Genomic DNA, 22,218 nt, shown 5'->3' on the forward strand with positions numbered 1-22,218 from the left:
CACCTCCCATCTGCCTCCACTCATCAAGTTTTACCCCTCTTTTCTCTTCTACCAACCCCCCGAATAATACTTTTTTTTTAAATGACCAAATAAACACAGGCAAATGTGGAACTGCTTTAGAGCAAATCCAAACTGTTTTAAGAGATCATGAAAATAGAGTGGGTGGGGGAAAAACTCCATCTGTGAAAAAGCAGTGATTAGCCTTAAAACAATGTGAGGCCAACGGCACAGAGTCCCATTACAAGATGATGTGTGGTGCCTGTGAGTGGCTGTTCCTGGTCTCTGAGGTAGCAAAATTGTCACATGTTTCTGTTGTTGCCATGGCAATAATCTGTAATTGTGCAGAAAATCCACAGAACTTGCAAGCAACTCCTTAGTGGATTGGACTGAGAGGAAAGCAGCCCCACGAAAGCCCTGAATTGATGTGGTTGTACAAGTATGTTGGCCAAACGGGTCCACTTCAAGCTGACCTGATTTTGTGGATTTCCTCCCCCCCGCCCCACCCCCAGCCCCTCTCCAGCTAGGGTGAACTCCCTCTGTATGTACGGTTTTTGCACTTTTATGTTCATCACCGGTGAGAGGTATAAATCCTAGTCAGCTAGGGAAATGCTTCAGCTCACTGCTTAGAATTCTGAGCACACAGTTTGGGATCTATAGAGTGGGAATCAGGGCTGCTGGCCCCTCTAAACCTTAGACTCGCACTGAAGACAGAAACCTGATTTGTCCCTGAAGGTGAAAAACCATTAGAGTGTCCACAAGGCCAGGTGGCTATTTTTGCCCCAACAGAGGCACCGAGGACACACTGGGCAGGCGATGAGTGCAGCAAGGATGTGTTGTTCCTGGGGTAGCTTGGCAACAGAGTACACACACATGTACAGCACACCCATCCGAAGGCATGCCAAGACTTGCCTTCTAGAAGGCAGGCTAATACAAACCATGCCCAGAATATGGCCGAGAAACGGAGGATAGGTAGCACTTCTCCTTCCTGCGCTAGATGCTGGATGACATTTATGTTGTATCAGCCGTCAACCCCAAATGGTTGAGGGCATGAGCGAGTATGGGGGCCCCTGTCAGAAAATCGAGCAGGAAGAGGAGCCAGACAAATCACTCTCATGTTCCAAACTTCAGGGAGAATCCCATGGGAATGCAGCTTCCAAATAGATCCCATGAGAACATCTGGGATGAAGATACTCACGCCAGGCCCTAAACCCAGACTCGTTAGTAATAAGGCTTTATTTTTTTCCCCTCATTTATTTATTTATCCTCTCATATACTGTGAGTATGATTTGTTTTCCTTCTGCAACTGGAGAAAGAACACCGAGTGTACATTAGGATGCTTTCTCTCAGATACCCTCTCCTTTGAAGTTACTCCATTGCAGGCAACAGAAACTTCCTTTGCTTAATTTAAGCAGAAAGAAATGTAACATAGGAGAGTGGAGGGCTCATGGATTTGGGAGAAAGTCTTGAGAATCAGACTAGGAAACAGGAATCTAAAAGCTTAAGGATCTCGGTACCAACAAAAATACGAATGGTCTCATCGTAGTTTGTCCCTAGAATATTGACTTTCAACTATTTCACTTTTCTGTCATTTTTCTCAAGATTTAAAATCTTGGGAAAGTGAATCAAAATGGCCTAATTTAGACCATAAACCTAGTTCTCTCTTGGTGGGACGGGTGTGAGAGGAAAAGAAGAGAAAGTGTAGATCTTAACTTAGAGTCTCATCAAGATTCCAAAGAGTGGGCTAGAGATAATTTCTCAAAACAAATCCTAAAGTGCACTCAGGAAGGGAGGAGATTGGGTATTGTGATAGTTGCAGTGTTGGCTTGGAAGAGAGAGCCCAAAAACAAATGTTTAACATTGTAGCTTGGAAGGAAAGACTCGTAGTGGAAGTGTTGACCAACCAACTAATGTTAGTATGCCTGAGCAGAGATTTACTAAGAAAAATTGGACCAGAGGGGTAGGTGGACAGAGAGTGAGTGAAGCAGAATCTAGAAAATATTTTGTTTGGCATCCAAAAGAATTTAGAAAAAAGACAACAACCTGATTTGACACCAGCCATGCTAATGGGGCAGACTTCCTGCTAGTCAAAGCTCCCGGTTAATGTCCACTTCTCAGCATGTCTGATTACAGGTTGAAGTTGACCGATCAGCAAACTACTCAATTATAAGCCCATCTTCTCCCCGTGGTGCCACTAATTAAAACAGGAACCATGTTGCAGCTCACACACTCCATGGAGTTCTACCTTCCAAAAGCTGAATTAGTCACAATTAGCTGTTGTCAGTGGAATCAGCCTGCTTTTCCCTTTGTCCAATCTCATTCTTGTTTGGTGTGAATTCATCTCTGAAAAAGCTTCCCTTGGGATTATTGATCTCCCCATACCCTCAGCTGTGAGAAAGGAGCACATGTGGCGGGAGCTTTGAAATGCAACTTCAAAATGCAGCTATGTGGAAATCTCAGTGTTCTGGAATGCTCTGACCTTTTGTCCTGCCAAGTGCCATTTTTTTTTTCTTTTCTGAAATCATGTCGTGAAGGGTATTCCTACATGAACTTAAATTTTAATAAGGGAGGAAAAAAAAGGGTAGACATGGTGGAGCGCCTGGGTGGCTCAGTGGGTTAAAGCCTCTGCCTTCCGCTCAGGTCATGATCCCAGGGTCCTGGGATCGAGCTCCACATTGGGCTCTCTGCTCTGCAGGGACCCTGCTCCCTCCTCTCTCTCTCTCTCTCTCTCTCTGCCTGCCTCTCTGCCTACTTGTGATCTCTGTCTGTCAAATAAATAAATAAAATCTTTAAAAAAAAAAAAGTAGACATGGCTCAGTACCCATCCATTTGCAAGAAAGCTGTTCTTCAGGCAGCTGGGACAAACTGTCGCCTTTTTTTTTTGTCTTGATAAACATAATGGGTCACTTCAGTAATTTCAGCTGTAAGTGTACTTCTCTATAACAGGATGATACTTCCATGTGCAAGCGTAGAAAGCGAAAAGATGTTGAGAAGCACCATGGTGACAGACTAGCAGAACGAGGGCTTGCTACACAACTGCTGATAGTATCCCAAACTCTCCTGAATGCCAAGTCCATGGCTTCCTGACCACGGAGGAGAACTTTTGCAAACTGCTCAAGGTCTAGTTCAAACCTCCATTAGTATTAAAATCAATATCCCTGGCTGGGAACAAGATGACACTTCTGGCATCCTTCCAGAGAGACTGCCAGTTAGCCTCCAGCAGAAAGCTCTCTGCCGGCACTCCTCTTAATGTCCCCTTTCCTTTGAAAAGAGGTAGTTTTAGGTGCCTTTGCCTTTTAACACAAACTTTTCCATTCAGCATTTGATCACTCTATTGTTTTTCCCCAAACACACTTCTGAATTTCTCTATCAAAATACTTTCTTCTTAAAACAACTGTGCACATTTAAAAGTTTCTAAGAAAATCACTGTACCCAATTGTAGAGGGGTGACCCATCTCAGTGTCAGGGCACAGATTCAGTGCCATAAATGAGAACGGAATGTAGCTCAATATTCCATATAACACAATGGTTGAGTGCCTTGACTTGGGTTAAAAATATTTTCATTTCATTTCTGAAATTACTAGTTAATTCATCTCTTCATGTCTCAGTTTCCAAATCTGTAAAATGAAAAGAATAATAATGTCTACCTCATATAGTTATTGGGGGGATTCATTGAAAGGAGGGTTAAAACACTGGGCATAGTGTCTGTCGCGTAAGAAGTGCTCAGTATATGGTGAGAGTTATTATGAACAATGTGCATCTCGGACAAGACTCCCAAGCAGGTGACCAGTCAAAGTGCGCAAGGAGGAAGGAGTGGCTAGAACTCTGGAGCCTTTTATGATATGCTCACAGTGCATGAATGCAGGGGTCTTGATGGTCTCTGTGTCTCCATATTACCCACATCTCCTTGCCACTTTGTTTCTACCACTTAATAGCTTTGATACAGTCATGCCTTCAATCCCAAATACCCTGTCTTTGGTAAGATGTGCACAATGGAATATGGGGAGCTGCATATGAAAAATAAAATCACACTTATTTATTAAGATTCTTTATCCCATGTGGCTTCAAGTTACTAGTCAGATGACAAAAATGGAGTAGGAAACACAAACATACACACATACACAGGTTAAACCAAAGTCATCCTGTTACAAGGATACGTGTTCTCAAAGCCAAACACTCAGTGACTATCCACTTAATTATCTATTGATGGAGCATCTCGGAGATGGAGATCATTTTGTGTTTTCTATATGTTACTGATTGATTTAGGTTGGGATGACAAATTGATATCAGCCAAAGTTCAAGTCAGTTCAGAGATGGAGATGGGGTCCACAAGTGGGTAGTTCCTCTAACCCCATGCCTCTCTGACAGTCCATACTCCAAGCAGGGGCTAGGGCCTATGCTAGCAAGGATTTGAAAAAGCAGGACAGAGTGATATTAGGGAGATGGTGGGCGGGGTGCAGGAAATAGCATGGCTAGCTCTCACACAGGCTCAGGTTGCTCACTGTCATATATAATAAATCTGCAGAAAATGTTAAGGCAATTAAATAAAATGAAGAGAATACAAATGTGGAAAAAAGCTATTGTAATTGGATATTCCAGAACTTGAGACCCAAGCATAATGTTTTTATAATAGTGTATATAAGACAGTGTTCAATTCAATAACATAACAAGGATTATGTAATTGAACAACATTATTTCAAAATATTTTCTGAGTTGGATCTTATGTCCTAGCATCTCAAATACACACAGTTCTAATTATGGGAATCTGCAGTGTTAGGACAATGAGCTCCAGCCCATGGAACATCTGGCTTCAACCAATGTTGCCAATCTCTTCTTTTTATGAGCAATCTATTTGGAAGGCCAGGTTTGCATGCTTGGGTCGTTTGATTCACAGATCATTTGGGCCACTTGTTAGAGCTAGTAGCCAGAGGTGCCTGACTTCAATCTGTAAGAATACAAATGGTTGTAGTCTTTCCAATTAGCCACTTAAGTATATTTTGGGTTCCTGGTACCTACATAACACTCCATGATGGGTCATGATCAAGTCATTTACAAAAATACATATTGAGAAACAATGATGACACAAGTTACCTGCTCTCACAAGCTTCCAGTCCAGCAGGGGAGACAGACATTAGATAAATCAACACCTAAATGGTTATTTAATTACAGTTGTGAAGAATGATTCAGAGGAGGAGGATGGGGTGCCATAAGGCTGGATGCTCACTTGGGCTGGAGGTCAGGCAAGGCTTCTCTGAGAAAAGCAACACTGAAGACATCTAAAACGATGGCTGTCTTGGTCAAAGGTAAAAGGAAGAGGTGGGAGAGGAGAAGTACATTCCAGAGAGAGGGACCCGTGTTTGCAAAGGCCCTGAGGCAGAAGGGATAAGATATATTGAGGAAAGGAAGGCAGATATGGTGGGGGTATGAGGAGCTGCAGGGAGCTTGGCAGAAGATGATGAGAAGGAGGTAAGCAGGTTCGAACTGAGGACAACAATCTTGTTTGTAAATGTACCACTTAACAGAGAGGCAGCTACTTTCCAAAAGTAAATTTTTGTTAATCAGGCTCTCAAAAAAATATTTATCCTTCCAATTTATTCTCACTACTGGTAAAAGAGAAAAACATAATTCAAGATCTGTCCTACTCATTGCAGGTTGGTATAAAGCACCACACATTTCTGTTATCAATGTTTCCCAAGTTTCTTCCATTCCTGCCTTAGGCAGGGTTCTCCAAAGAAACAGTGTATATATCTCTGAGTTATTATAATGAATTTGGGGTGAATATGAAGGCCAAGAAGTCCCAGGCTCTGCAGCTGGTGAGCTGGAGATGCAGGAGGGCCTGTGTTCCAGTCCCAGTCTGAAGCCTGAGAACCAAGATTTCCAACCATGTACGTTCTAGTCTGAAGGCTGGCAGGCTGGGGACCCAGAAAGAGCTGATGATTCAGTGTGAGTCTGAAGGCCAGAGAAGACCTAGGTTCCCAGCTCAACAGGCAGGCCAGAGGAGTTCCCTCTTATGCAGTCCTCTTGTTCCATTCAGGCTTTAAATTGACTAGATGAACCCTGCCCACATTTGGGAGAGAAATCTACTGACTAAATCCACCAATTCAAATGTTAATCTAATCCAGAAACGTCCTCATAGACACACCCAAAGTAATGCTTCATCAAATGTCTGGGTACCTTGTGGCCCAGTCAAGCAGGCATGTAAAATTCACTGTCGCACAACCCTAATGATTTTTGCCACAGTCATGTGACACCATATCCTAGTGTATATAATATTTTTGTTTCAACAAAATACTCTTTTTCTTAAACACACTTACTTGTAAATGGAACTTCCAGTCACCACTGTAAATGGAATGTCAGTATTACCTGCCATAAGCTGAAGGCATATGTAAAAATAGAGTGGTAACAAAACAGTATTATTATATACTTGATAATCATTGTGGTCTACTGGAGTGCTTAGCCTGTGGTCTCTTCTCCATTATATAAAAAGAGAGATTAGCAAGAGATGGAATAAAAAAAGATGCTCAAATACCAAACTGAGACTTTCCCCCTGACTCTCAATTGGTTTCAAAGAGAATTGAAAAGGAAGCAATTTTCTCACCGTGTAATACAGTGTAAGTAAAGTCATGTCATAGTGCCACATGAAAACATCCACAAACCACTGGTGGCACATGGCCCACACTTTGGGAACCAAAGTTATTTCCTAGATAAATGTAAGCCAAAAGTGTACAGTCTTAATTCATTGAAGGAAGGCAGGCCAGTCCTTGCCATGGCAGTGAATGGGTACTCTGCTTTTTGGAAATGAAGTAGACACTTTGATAAACTAGGCAGTTTTTAATAGACAAATATCTCAGAGATAAGCATCTTTATCTGGACCAGGACTTGGCCAAGGTGGACCCTGAAACTAAGGGAATCAGCCAGAGAGAGTGACCTCAGAGAGAATCTTGCCGAAGAGTCGGGCACCCCAGGGGTCTCAGAGTCTGGGGTAGTGGGGTGGTGGATGACCACTAACAGAGGTGTAGTGGAGCTTGACAGCGGTCACAGAAGACTCTTAACTAGTATTCAGTAAGCACAAGCTCTTAAACTTGTTGATGCCGATGTCACCATTTTCAGTTAAGGTGCCAGCCTCTTGCTGGCATCAGTAGAGACAAACTGTTGGCAGCAGAGACTGGAAATCAAGGACATGATCTTTGACCTGGGGAGGACTCATGAGAGCCAAGGAAGATCCAAGTTTCAGAAGGAATGGCCTGTTAGACTGTTATTGGGTCAGAGCCTGAAGCATGAAGAGAATGAACAGAAAGATTCAAGCATTGAATCTGCAGGCACTTGGCCACCAGGTATGAGGTGGGCATTCAGCAGCCTCATGAAGGTCAATGCAGAAGAGAGGCTGACCAGGTATTGGTTTCTATACGCACAACGTAGCTAGCCTAGGCTGGTGGTTCTCGAAGCACAGTCCCCAGACCACCAGCAGCAGCAGCATCTGGGAACATGTTAGAGGAGCGAATTCTCTAACCCCACCTCCTACTTACTGTACCAGGAACTCTGGGGTGGAGGTCAGCAATCTGTGTTGTGAGAAATCTTCCAGATGACTCTGGTACATGCCAAAGTTAGAACTTACTGGTCCAGGGCAAAGGGGTAAGTCTAAGCGTGCACAGCTAGGGGGCAACAGGGTTACTTTCCTGGCAGGGAGCCTTTAATGAGAAGGCTCTCCCCTTGAGTCAATGTTAGTGTTTATATTATTATTATTATTATTATTATTATTATTATTATTATTTTCTCTTTTGGGTAGAGACTTCTGGGAGAATTTGAATACATCTCCTAATTTATCTGATGTCGTAGATGAACATCTCCTAAGGTTTTTTGTTTGTTTTGTTTTGATTTAAAGCAAGGGCTCCTCTCTATTAGCCTATGCCTGATGAGGCCCTCAATACTTGCCTGACATTGCATAGCCTGCAGCCTCTGTCTTGCCATCCTTCATGCAAATAGGGCTTAGTTCTGGTGAAGAGGGTGATTTTGCAACAACGAAACAAAGATCTTTGCAGATGGAGGCAGCATAGGAGATAGTAGGAGAGGTGTTGGGGCAGAGGCACAGACAATGGATCCAGAGAGACCTGGGTTTGAATCTTGACTTTTCTAAAGGTTGGCTGTTCAACCTAGGGAAATGCCTTCATCTCTCTGTGCCTCAGTTTCCTCATAGTAATAAAACAATTTCATAAAGTTATAGGGAGTGTCCGGAGAGAGAATGTATGCATACGAAATGCCAAGCTTACTTTAATTGCTTAATAGATAGATGTCATGAAATTGGATCATTCTCTAATTCTTTCCCAAGTTTCTTGGAATCCATAGCAGGGTAGTTTACTGGGCACAGTCTGACAGATTATAGCCAATACTTACTGAAGTCTTATCAGTTAGATGATTTTATTGCATGTAACCAAAAACACCTGGCTCCCACCAGTGTAAATAATAAACAATTACCTCCTTTAACAGGAAATGCAAAGAAAGGAGGGGTTGTAAGAGGGATGCAATCAGAGCTCCAGCCCTGATGTTCTTGGCTCTCCCTGCTCTGTATGTCCACTTTCTCAGAGTGGCCTCTTTTGTGGTCACAAGATGACTGCAGTAGCTGACCATAGGGGCCTCTCTGCTCACATTTAGCAAGGAGAGAAAAAAATGTCTGCCCTAACCCGTCTTACTAGACCAACATGCGTCATGTGCTTTCCTATTTCTAGAATAATAACATGCACTGATTGGCTGGTTTTTTGGAAATCTGGAGGTTTGATCCAATCACTGACATCTAATTATAATGATTAGTTAGTCAAACTAGAACCATGTCTGAAACTTGGGAGATAGTAGTCCCAGCTTCTCCTGAGATTCTTGGGTGAAGAAGGATGAATAGCTAGAAATAAGAAAAGGAGAGCTAAAGAGGTTCACTTTACTTTCCTACCTCCCAGGGACCCTGCTTAAGCATTTTATATTTAATCTTATTTGATCTTCACAACCACCCTACAAAGTATTGCTCTTTTTGAAACAGAGGTGAAAGCACTCATTTGCTGTATATCACTGGCAGGGTTGACAGACCAGGATGCAGACTCTGACCCCAGAGAACCCAGAGCCATATTCTTCACCTTTGTCTTGCCCAGTTGGCTGGCCGTTTTTGGGTGGGGGCAACACTTCAGGATCACAGTGCGGGGCATCCAGGGATCCTGGCACCGGCCCAGTGAGGTAGACTCGTTTTTACCCCATGCTGAGGAATGATGGGAACACTCTGGAAAGAACTCCAGCTCAGATCTCAGGTTTCCAGTTATTTGTCTGTTGTTACCAAACACTAAAGACTTTAAAAATGCACTGTGGTCATATAGGCAGGAAAAATGACCTCATGCTTGCAACCACAAATCCAAAATGCTCTGGAATCTGTAAGATGAACTGCATTTTAATTAGAAGAGAGAAAGAGCAATGAAGACGTTTCTTTGGATATTTTTTCAAACCCTCCCTTGGCTTGCTTTCAGGCCAAAATGTGACAAGTGCCCTAAATCTGATAACAAACACACACTTCTGAAATCATTGTTAGCTTTCCTAAAAAGAAAAAAAAAATCACATTAGTTTCCTGTTACCAGTAAGAGTTCAAGAATGTGTAGCCTTGAAATACAGCACATGGGGACATGGGGAATCATCCCCCATTAAATATTAAAAAGTAAATGTGGAGCTTTCAACCCATTTTCCTCTTTGCTTAGAAGGTTTTTTATTATGCTAGGTCCTCAGAACCTTGAACCAGGTGATATTAAAGAGGCTTATAATTTATCCCTAAAACCTAGTCATTGGTTATGGTCCATGTATTATTTTTAACCACTGGGTCAAACTTCCTAGCTGTTGATGAAGTTTTCCCAACCAGCAGTAGAGAGTGATCATGGATATCAGTGAGTTATTCTATTGTATGATCTGTAAATAGAAACTCTTACTTAACCTTTGACACAGAAGCTTCTTAATCAAAGAGTGATGTCAGGGAAACAAGAGAACTTTTACATGTTCTTTGCTTATTATAAGGTACACACCTTCCTGAGAACCTCATATGTATTATTTCATTCAATACTCTCAACAGGTCAATGTGATTTTTATTCTATTTTATAGATGAGCACATTGGGACCTGAGAAGTTAATTAACTACAGTTGACAAACAGTATGGGTTTAAACTGCGTGAGTCCCACTTATATGTGCATTTTTTCAATAAATACAATATAGTACTATAAATGCATTTTCTCTTCCTTATGATTTTCTTAATAAAATCTTCTTTTCTCTAGCTAGTGTTATTTTAAGAACACAGTATGTAATACATATACAAACTATGTGTTAGTCAAGTATTTCTGTTATGAGTAAGGCTTCCAGTTAACAGTAGGGTATTAGTAAAGTTTTGGGGCAGTCAAAAGTTATACCTAGTTTTTTGACTGTGAGGGAGATCAGCACCCCAACCCCATGTTACTATTCAAGGTCAATTGCATATGTAAGTTAGAATTACTTCCCTTTATTATTATATTTTTATTTTTCATTTTTTTGCTTTAAATATTTTTTTGGGGAAAGGACACTGCACTTCTACTCAATTAAGAGAAACATTTTTACAGTCTTGAGGTCTTTTATTTTCTTTACATTTATCATGCCATGAATTCATAGGGAATGGGTTCCAACAGTTTGGGCTCCTTTCCATTGATTCCCATGAAATGTGCTTTTCTGGGTGCAGCAGGCTGACGCTTCGGTTGAACCCAGGTATCTTTCTCTTTGGCTTCCTTTTTTTTCTGATCATTTTCCTTCACACGCTTTGGGAAGCTATCTCGGCTCTTTGAATGTTTAATATGTGCAATGCGTACATTAATTCTCTTGGCAAGGAACTTACCCTTAACTTGTTTGTTTACAACAATGCCAACAGCATGCTGAGTAACATTGTAGACTCTTCCCTTTTTGCCATGGTAACATTTGTGGGGCATTCCCTTTTGAACAGTGCCCATTCCCTTGATGTCCACAGTATCACCTTTCTTGTGGATTTGCATATATGTGGCCAAAGGAAAAACTCCATGTTTTCTAAAAGGCCTAGAGAACATATAACATATATGTCCTCTTTCCCTTTGTGTTGGTCATTTTGGCCAATTACTGGAAGATGGCGGTTCCGCATAAGTTAGAATTACTTCTACTGAAACTAGGAGAATATACAGCTGAGAATGTTAAAGCAAAGACTTATAAACTCTTTCTTTAAAGAGCCAGATAATAAATGTTTTATAAAACATTTTTAAAGTTTTTAAAAAAAGTTTGCTTATTTAATTTCTACACCCAACATAGGACTCAAGCTCACAACCCTGAGATCAAGAGTTGCATGCTCTTCCAACTAAGCCAGCCAGGCACCCCAGATAGTAAATATTTTAGACTCCATAGGCTATAAGGTCTCTGCAGGATAGACTAACTCCACCCTTGTAGGATGGACATATCTATAGATAGTATGAAGACAAAGGTGTGGCTGTGTTCCAATAAAACTTTGTGTATAAAAAAGGGCATTGGACTAAATTGGCCCTAACAGTTTTCTGAAACCTGGCTTTAAGCAATGCTTCTCAAAGTATCTGAAACAAATAACTAGTTCACTTCTTCCTCTAATTTCTCATATATCATGGATTGGTACTTCTGTAAAATATGATAAAGAGTTAACAGAAGATGAAGTAAGAAGATACATATATATATAACAACAACAACAACAACAACAAAAATATATATATATGTTCAAAAGTCTTTTGTTAGATTCAGTAGACATAAAATCACTCCATCAAACTGTTATGAAATTTATAAGTCCTTTCAAATTCTGTACTTAACATGAACCAGTAACAAATAGCCATGGAATGGCACTATTTTATGATTGACATTTTGAGCAACCATGCTTTAAAGATTAGGCTATCTATTATCTCATCTAGAAATAAATCCAGGAGTGATCAGTGTCAACTACCTAATCGTGTTATCAAGGACCCAGACCTTTCTACCCCTCATCTTGTGATCCTCAGCATTGTCTCTCTTCTTGGTTCAAGATGGTAGCCACAGTCCTCACTGCATTCTCATGGAACAACTTCCAAAGCAAGAGGGCAGAAAGAAAGGCAAAAAGTGTTTCCACTTGGGCTACTAACACTTTTATTAGGCCCCTCTAAACTTGCCCCAAACAGCAGTCTGTTCCTGTGTTTCTCTGGCTATGGATAACATGACATAACTACACCAGTCTCTAGGAAAGGGTCGTAGAGATCCCATGGTTGGCTTAATCAAACTATGATTTGTCCCCTCAGGCTGGACCCAGAGCCACCTGACCTAAATTAGGACTTTTTAAACCAAGATGGATGCCAGCTCCAGGAATGTGTTTAAGGAAACCTTGCTATTTATTTACGTTCTGGGCCTGCAGTCCTGATTTATTCAACTTACAAACCATACTCCTTCTGTTCTAGTAGAAGGTTTTCCTTCTACATATGGTTTTGGCTTTATGATCTTTGTCCTGTTAATCATTTGTATGAAGCTTTAAAACTTATAATGTGCTTTCATGTGTATTATAAACTTTGTATGTCAAAGCTTACATGTTTGAACTAATATTATGTCAGAGGGTAGAAGTTCAACCCACTGATGATGCTTGAGATCGTACAGCAAGAAAGGGCAACATGAGGGACACCTGGGTGGGTCAGTTGGTTAAGAGGCTGCCTTCGGCTCAGGTCATGATCCCAGCATCCTGGGATCGAGTCCCACATTGGGCTTCTTGCTTGGCAGGGAGCCTGCTTCTCCCTCTGCCTCTGCCTGCCACTCTGTCTGCCTATGCTCGCTCTAGCTCCTCTCTTTCTGACAAATAAATAAAATCTTTAAAAAAAGAAAAAAAAAAAGAAAAAAAAAAAAAAGAAAGGGCAACATGAGAGCTCTGGCCGAGGGCTTCTGGCACTCTTCAGTGAGTTTTCCTTGAGGTATTTGACCATTTGCTCTGTGCTGATCAGTCAGTAGCATGAAAACCACAGTCAGCTAATCTTGGCAAAAGGTCAACACAGATGATTTTTGGGGTGAATAGACTGGTTGTGTCACAGAAATGATCTATTTTTGACCATGCTGAAGGGGATGGTCTTCTGTAGGGTGACCAACTATCTTGATTTACTTGAGACTAAGGGACTTTCCGGGATGTGAGACTTCCAGTTTTAAAGCCAGAACAGCTCCAGTTTCTCATTTTAAAACAGAGGAAGTCCCAGGAAAGCTAGGACAACTTGGTCACCCTACTTCCTGGCCTCTGTCTACTCTCAAAATATGCTTTAGTGCATTTTTTGCCAGACTAACTTCACAGGCCCCTACTTTTCCCAGCGAATCCATATACAATGCATCTAGCTTTGTCTTGTGAATAGCATTTTTTCCCCCACAATTAAAATATCTAAATTAAGAGAACCACAGATACAACTGAAATATTCTTTGCATCTCCCACAGCTTTCATGATTTCCATGGGAATATTTTAGAAATATTTTTTCCTTGATTGTGAAGAGAAGCATGCAGGAAGACCTTGTCAACTTTTATTTCTGCTTTCTTCTTTCATATCTACTACCAAGTCCCACATAGGCACATCGTACCGGGTCTTAGAACCCACTCGTTGAGCGGAATGTATTTGAACATGATTCAGCCTTTCATTATCTACTCCTTAAACTACTCTCTATTAGAAATTACCTAGGGCCATTTAAAAAATGAAAACAAATAACAAATTCCTGGGCCCTACGCTGTGCCTGTACGCTATGTCTCTCCTACCGGTGAGAGTACATAGGAGATGGAGTAAGGGTTCGGAGCCCAGGGACCTTTACCTCTCACAAAGTTCACCAGGCATTCCTGACATGCTGCCAGCTTCAAAAGCAACTGGCTAGGATATGTCATTCAACCTGAGTGACAACTAAAATTGTAATTATGCTGCTAAAAGAGAACCTTATGAAATCGCAAAATTGCTCATTTGTGCCTTTCTTCCTTTCTCTCCCCCTCTTTTCCTTTCTTCCTTCTTTTCTTCCTTTTCTTCAGTGGTAGCAGTTCACACGAATGTTGGGGGCCATTTTAGGAAATGTTTGTGGAATGACTCTTAGAAATCTTTGAAGTAAATTTAAATATGCCTTCTAAAAATTTGGGCTATTTGCCACTTCGTGTCTGCAGGGATTTGAAGCTTGAACAAAAGCTTGAAAAAGTTGATCCCCAGGTTTATTCCTAGCAAGGGACATCTCAGGCTGCGTTATTCTTCCACTGTCATCGTTCCTCAGGTCTTTTCCTTCTCCTGCCTTCATAGTCCTCGCCACCTGAAAATCCGAAGACAGAGATATGATTTACATTGCTCATTAGGCCACTGGTCTCTTGGCTGAACCAGGCAACAGGAATGAAAATTAGTGACAAATCACAGCATTGCTTTTTCTAATATGACAAAGGCAAGCCCCATAGCTGTAAGAGTTCTCATTAGGGCCTCTTTAACTGCTCAGACTGATTCTATTTTTTAAGCCACCAGAATAGTTAATACAATGTGTGGGACAACACTATTTCCATTGGGGCATAATCAAAAAGGAAGCTACTTTCCGTACTTTCTTTAATCTCTCTCCTTACATCAACCTGAAGCAGTGCAGGGGACCCCCTGGGATTCCTGCTCATCAGCCCTGCCTCTTACAAAAGGGAGATTTTGCCTAGACAGTTCCAAAGAGTCCTGATTCAAAGGTAAAACAATTAGTACACATTAATCATCACAAGGATGGTACGAAAAGCGTAATCCTCTTAGAACTGGAACAAATTAAACTGAAAGTAGCAATATAAAATAAAGCAAAAAAAAGACCCCACAAATGCAAGGAAGATGAGAGGACACTGCTCTGAAGTCCCACATCTCACTGCCAAAGAGGGTCCCCAAGTATCTGCTACCTTTGTCTTGATACAAACATTACCCTACCTTCCTCATTTGCCTGTAAAACCCAAAAGCTCTTCAGGCAGGGACCACGTAACCATCGCCTCACAAACCTAGAAGGTTTGTGAACACCTGGGAGATGCAGTTCCACAGTCTGATGTCAGATGGATTTTCTAAAGGTGGGAAGTTGCCTGAAAAGCCTGACATCGGCCCACAAAGAACTTCTCTAAGGAGAGAGAAAACTATTCCTTTTTTTTTTTTTTTTCTCTAAATGATCTTTGCTCAAATTTCCAAATGAGGCCAGCCCCTGAGCCAAAGTTTGATTTAGGCAAGGAATGTCTGCCTCCCTTACACACCACTCTATGGTTCTTTTTTTCCTCTCTTTTCTGGGCTTTAGCCTATGAGGTGCGAACTATCTGGGAAGAAAAGCCACACGCTACCAAAAGTAACCCTGCTTTCACACCCTATAACAGCTGGAAGGCATGTAGGGTGTGTCGACCAATGGGAAAGATACAAAGATATCAAGCACCAACCAGAAAGATACAAAGACACTAAGTACTTCTAATTACACATTTGTACCCTTTGGTATTTTTCTTTGTTCTGTCTCCATCTCTCCATCCTTTTTACACTTTCCCAGGTTCCCAGCCATATCCCAGTACCCCTTGTCATAAAGACAGTCATTTCTAATTAGTATCTTTCTTCTTTGAGCCAACAAGCCTCGTTTGCTCTGGATCTTCAGAGTATCTGAGCAGTGACTGGGTACCAAGAAACTCATGAGCTTCTCTCTTGCTCTCTCATAGCACAGATGATGAATTATTATGTTAGACAACTTCTTTCTTACAAAAAGTAGGATAAGACGGATCAACGGGAATGAAATGAACAGAGAACACATCCTATCACCGAAGATGTATGGAACTGGCTATTTTATTTGCACATTAAAAGGGAATTAGAAAGGAGAGGATGGTTTTTAAAACAAGGGATTTGTTTTAAACAAGGTTGTTAAAAACAAGGGTTTTTAAAACAAGGGTGGACTTTCATGACAGTGTGGGAACTACTGGAGACAGATGTATCTTCCCAGAACCCTTATATCCCAGCTTATGAAGTTGGAACCTCTTCCAGATATAATCAGGTTTTTTCTACTATGAGGGGAACCCAGTTTACAAATTCAATTCCTCTAATTTAATTCAAAGTTCATGTTGCTAAATAAATGCCCAAGATTTTAAACTCTCTGTCTTTGTTCTCACCTTTTCCCACTTTCTTCCTCTCAGTATATCTCCACTAGCAACAAATAACGTGATGCTAGGAGGAAGGCCAAGTAGTCATTGGCCTCGGTTGAGACTCACGCTTGCAAACTCCCCAGGGTCCTCCTATCTCAGTGCTGTGTGTCTGTAGGACATATTAGGGAGGCGTTTGGTTTACCCGCCCATGGCAGAGTTCAGGTCATGTGATTATGAACTTTGTGCCCTTTCCAAAATGGAAAATATTCAGTTTTTGATGAGATTATTAGCTTTCCTCCTGTCCGGGTCTAACAAATGAAAACCAGATTTGCATGTATAAATAACAATCAAGCGCTGAAATGATTTATTTAGTAAAGTTACTGTTCTGGAAAATAAATCGATATATCGTGTCAAGATCCAATCTGCCTTTCACTCACATGGCAAGGGAGACTTCTCCAGGGTCTACTAGAAAAAAAAAAAATGTTGGGATCCTATTAATAGTTCACTCCTGCCACGTGAGAATTACAGTGGAATCCAGCTATGAGAATAAAAGCTCGAGATAATGTTTCCGAGAACATCCTGATAGTAGCGTGTGCTATTTCTTATTGTATTCAAGATACACATGAATAACTCTCCCCCAGAAGGAAAGGAAACAAAGCAAAGGGCCACATATTTTCCCACTGTGTAAATTTCCTTCCTCAAGTAGAAATAGTTAAAATTGGAAGGCAAATCCTACGGTCATTACATGTCAGAACGCTGACATGGTGACAACTTCAAAGGCGTGTCGGGCTACACTTGGCGTGCTCTTTTTAAAAAAGACAATAGGCATTGAAAATTAAGCACTGCATCAAAGCCTTCCAACTCTATTGAGACAAGTCTATGGAAAACTCAAACCAAGACGCAGGGCTGTTCCTGCGTAAATTATGTGGAGGGTTCGATGCATGGGAATTGCATTGTCTAAGATGCTCTGGAGACAACATACAACTCTGATCTGAGTGGCATGTCAGAGCTAATGACTACAGCTAGTAGGGGAACCATCTGCAGCTAATTTTCGTCATCCTTGTGGCATGAAACTAAGGCTTGTAATTTGAATCAACTCTATAAATGCTCAGGGACCTCACTGTGATGCCATTCAATATACAGTGGGCTTGGATAGTGGATAGTGCCAATCCCAAACCTGTATGAGGTCCAAAGACCAGAGGGTAGAATGGACCAGAGGGAAAGGCCAGGCTTTAGACCAATCCCAGCTCTGTTATTTGCCAGATGAATGGCTTTAGATCAATTGTTTAATTTCTTTAATTCCTGTTCAGTTTCTTTATTTGCAAGATGGAAACAGTAATAGCTGGCTTCCAGGAGTAGTGAGAAAATCCAAAACATTGCATTATATGGTGGGGACTTGACAAATGCTACCATTTATTTATGTACTTACTTATTTGCTCACTTGATTTACTTACTATAACACCTAATGCATCTCTCTCTCTCTCTCTTTTAAAAGATTTTATTTATTTGACAGAGAGAGCTAACATGAACACAAGTAGGGAGAGACAGAGGAAGAAGTCGATTCCCTACTGAACAGGGAGCCTGACGCTGGGCTTGATCCCAGGACCTTGAGATCATGACTTAAGCTGAAGGCAGATGTTTAACAGAATGAGCCACCCAGGCACTCCTGTAGAGCCTAATGCATCTCTATACAGCAGTGATTCTTAATCTGTGGTCCAAAGACATATGAAGCCTAAACTCACCCACCACCACTGAAATTATATGCAAAGTCTCATGGTCTATGATCAAAAGAAATGTTAAAGTCACCACTTTCTGATTTGGCTTCACCTATGTGTGGCTCCTACAGCATGGAAAGAAAAAATAAAAACAATTTGTGATTCTTTCCTTGTTCAATATATGCTATACCTAGTTGTCTTCTAAAGTACAGTTCTGTGTGTGTCTGGATATGTGGGTGTTCACATGGACATTCATGCTTGTGGGTTTGGGGAATGCTAATTTTATAATAAACCACAAGTTTGCTGAGAAAAGAAAGAACAATTGTGAGACCAAAAAAGTTGATGACAGATGTACACATAGAGAGAAGCCTGGGATACTGTGGGAAGAACACCAAGGAAGGAAGCAAAGGGGATGTGGAGAACAGAGCTCAGGCAATGAAGAGAGCCCTTTGGGGGTCCATTTTGCCAGACACTTAGCAGACACAGAACCCCAGTGGACTTGAGGGAGGGTTGTTACTAGGAATGTATGATTGGGTGCTAGATACAGAAAGGGTATTTAGAGAGTCAGCACGAAAGAATATATATTATCATTAAAAGACACACCACACCAAGTTCTGGAAGAGAGAAACAAATGCCCAAGCTAGGGACAAATTAAATAAATTAGATAAAATAAGGGATAATTCAATAGGCAAAAGACTGAGATTCTGAAAAAGAAGAGAAACTCATAGACCCGTTGCTTCTGAGTTCAGCTGACTTTCTTTGATTGAGATGCCAATGGTTACCTTGTCCTAGGGCCATGCCATGTTTGGTGCACAGTGATGAGGCAGGGTAAGCATGTCTCAACATGCTGGCTAGGGAATGAAGTCAAGGACTTGAGTTGAAAAATACACGTATGTGTGTATTCATATACACATACACATATATGCATACATACTTGTGTAGAGTGCATTACTCAAGTTTTTTTTGTTTTTTAAGATTTTATTTATTTATTTGACAGAGAGAAACAACACATGCACAGGGGTGAGAGAGGAAGGAGCAGGCTTCCTGCTGAGCAGGGAGCCTGATGCAGGGCTCGATCCCTGGACGCTGGGATCATAACCTAAGCTGAAGATAACCCCTTAATGACTGAGCCACCCAGGTGCCCATTACTCAAGTTCTTGACCAAAATTCTTGAGCTTCCTTTCTGCAGGTTATAGCTGTGTGAGTGCATATGCACGTATATAAATACAGCGGCAAACATGCCTTCGTGTTTACTATTTGCTAGGCACTGTGCAAAGAATTTTAAAGCTCATCCCCATTTAATCTTTAAAACAACTGTATGAGATAGGCATTGTTATTGGTTTCCATTTCATAGAAGAAGAAACTGAAGCATACTAAGGTGATTTCCCCGAGATCACACACTTGGTAAATTCTTAAGTTGGGACCTCAACTGAACGAAGGTGATGTTGGAGACTGCAGTATAAACTGCTGATACTCCTAGGGAAAATCGAGTCTTTTTACAAAATGCTAGGGTGATAATTTAAGCAGCAGCAGAAGAGCAGGGGACTCAGGTTTGAGGTTTGAGGCCGATTCTGAGTCTCATAGAAACATTTCAAAACACACCCCAATGTGAAGGTATGACCTCTTAACCTTGTGCTGTGCTCTGCCATGTTTTATTACTTCTCTGTGTACATAGAACTCTAAACGGAGAGGAGAGGTCAGCTTAGGAAAGGAGCATAAAATTATGGAAAGCCCTTTTATTTTTTCTACACTAGTCCCATAGGTCTGAGAAAGTCAAGGACTTGATATTTACCACTCGTTGGCTCTAAACAAAAGAAGATTCACACTCAGAACACAAAACAGAAGGAAATGAAATTCAGGACCTCCCAGCCATCTTAGTGATGTGGAAGAACATGCTGGAGCTCATCTTTTTTTTTTTTTTTTTTAAGATTTTATTTATTTATTTGACAGACAGAGATCACAAGTAGGCAGAGAGGCAGGCAGAGAGAGAGGGAGAAGCAGGCTCCCCACTGTGCAGAGAGCCCGATACAGGGGTTCGATCCCAGGACCCTGGGATCATGACCTGAGCAGAAGGCAGAGGCTTTAACCCACTGAGCCACCCAGGCCCCCCTTGAGCTCATCTTTGATGACGGCTGGTTACTTCTCACGAGAAGTGACCAGCAGGGAGGAAGGGTCCCTTCTGTTATGAGCTTAGAGAGTGTCTTGACATTTACAGATGTCTTATGAAAGGAAGTCAGTATATTGCATATGTCTGAAGATTAGAAATTTGGTGAATTTTCTCAAAGGTCACAGAGGCTTCTGAATGCCCAATAATTCATCAAGTACTATACACTGTTCTGCCTCAGTTGCTTGCATTATCTTTTTTTTTTTCCTTGAACCTCTGCAACTGGCTCCTCCCTGCATACTGCTTCCACTTCCCACTCCCTTTATTTATTTATTTACTTATTTATTGACTTATTAATGAGCACTACATTGGAACCACATTAAGACAGAGATTGGACCAGGCAGCCACATTTCTGCTGCTGAAATACAGCTGCTGAGGTTATTTGGGACTTCTTTGGAGAAACAGGGACATTAGAACACATTGATTTGGATGAATGCTAGTAGCCTTAGGCGTGCAAAGCACTGTTCATTTCTTTGCTGAGGTTTTGATACGCTCTGAGGATATCGTAGAATTCGGAGAAAATCTGTGACAGATTCGATGCTGGTAGATATGTTTATTTCGTTTATAATATTTTGTTTGTCTATATGTATTTTTTTCCTAGCCAGCATGCTTTCCCACCGTTCTTAGTTACAGGAAATTCTGGAAATTACTCATGCCTGTCATTTTCATCACTATATTCTAAACTCATAAAACAATACCTGTCATGTAACTGGTATTCCATAAATACTTGCTGAAGAAAAGAATAGATGGCCAAGTGTGAATCTGTGTCGCTACCTAGATGGCCTTATCATATTCCAGCCTTGAGTTCCTAACACAGTGCATGATTATAGTCAATCTAAACAACTAATGTGAGCCACTCCTGTACTTGTTGTGTAGATGGGCTCTGAGGTGCCATAAATCATATAGAGGAGCTACCCAAGGCTAAATGTTCCTTTGGGGATCACACCAGGATGAAGGCATGTTGGGAAGGAAAGGGGGGCAGAATCAGTTACCCCTGTTCTTTAGTGTTGCCTTGGTTGGCAACACTGCCCTTTGGTTGGTCAGGACCGCCTCCCTAGGACCCCTTAAGTTGGTCTCTGCTATATAGTAAATGCCTATTCCTGTACACACTGCAGGAAATATTTCCATTTTAACAGGAACTTCACCCCCATCAGGCATTAGTCCAAAGGAGAAGGCCTAATAGTGGACTCTTCAGAGAACAAACAAGCCAAAACAGGAGAGTTATTTGGAAGCAAGTGATTATTTTCTGTTCTTACTCAAATTCCATCATTTTGGCATTGTCTTTCTCTACCTCCACAAAAAGGGAGTCATTTCCTCAGTCACTATGGTGATATATTTTTATTTTTAATTGGAGGGACAAAGAGACTCTCAGGAAAGAAACCAGACCAGCCTAATTGAAAGAAATAAGATTTTAAAGAATCCCTTTAGATTCTCGCCTACTTCCTACTACCATTTCAAATCAGCGTTCTTAGTAACTTTGCTTTAGAAGAGCTCCCCCTCCCCTGTGTTTTTTTATGAGGAAAAGCAACTCCACTGGTTAAAAAGCCTTTGCAGCTAGTATATTTTATTTATTGATATTTCTAAAAAAAAGACATACATTTTTAACAGAATTTTTGTCGAAGTTATTTTTATGTGATATCAGCCCTTGGATAAAATGTGACAGTGTATACACAGTATAAATTAATGAAGTTCCGTACATACAGTCTGGAAATTAATGATGTATGAATTTCACTGCATGTATTTTTCCTTTGTATAATACCTATATCTAGAGTAGTACCAGTTTCTTTATGTATGTGTGATGCTCGATGTCCCCTTACATGACTCTGAAATGAGCTGAGGACCAAGAGTCCGCTGCACTGGTTTACTCCTCACTCAGTCCCAAACTCTCCCTGAGCCCTTCGGAAAATCAAGTTTTCTGAACCTCAGTTTCCCAGTTTTTAAAAGGATATTATTATAATTTATAGAATAAAAGCACTGGATCTGACCGTCTGAGTTTGGATTCTGGATAGGCTCTTAACAAGCTACATGATCCTGTGAAACTCATTTAACCTCCCTGATCTCTTCATAAAGTGGAAATAATAACGGCATCTCCCTCACAAAGTTTACCTATTGAGAGTCATAATCTATGGACTCGTGCCTTAAGGTTGGCTATAAGAGGATATGGTAGGCAAAAATGCCCATTGTAATAACCAGTTTACAAAAATACACTTTTAAAAAACAAAAGAGAGCTATAGGAACA

The 22,218-nt window shown here is 41.1% G+C and overlaps 1 pseudogene; it reads right to left on the reverse strand.

Annotated features, from left to right (window-relative positions):
- Nucleotides 1-10,544: 10,544 nt before the first annotated feature.
- On the reverse strand, nt 10,545-11,114 carry LOC125100591 (60S ribosomal protein L21-like; annotated as a pseudogene).
- Nucleotides 11,115-22,218: the final 11,104 nt, after the last annotated feature.

The sequence above is a fragment of the Lutra lutra genome, chromosome 5 (assembly GCF_902655055.1).
Source record: "Lutra lutra chromosome 5, mLutLut1.2, whole genome shotgun sequence".
In the NCBI taxonomy this organism is placed as follows: domain Eukaryota; kingdom Metazoa; phylum Chordata; class Mammalia; order Carnivora; family Mustelidae; genus Lutra; species Lutra lutra.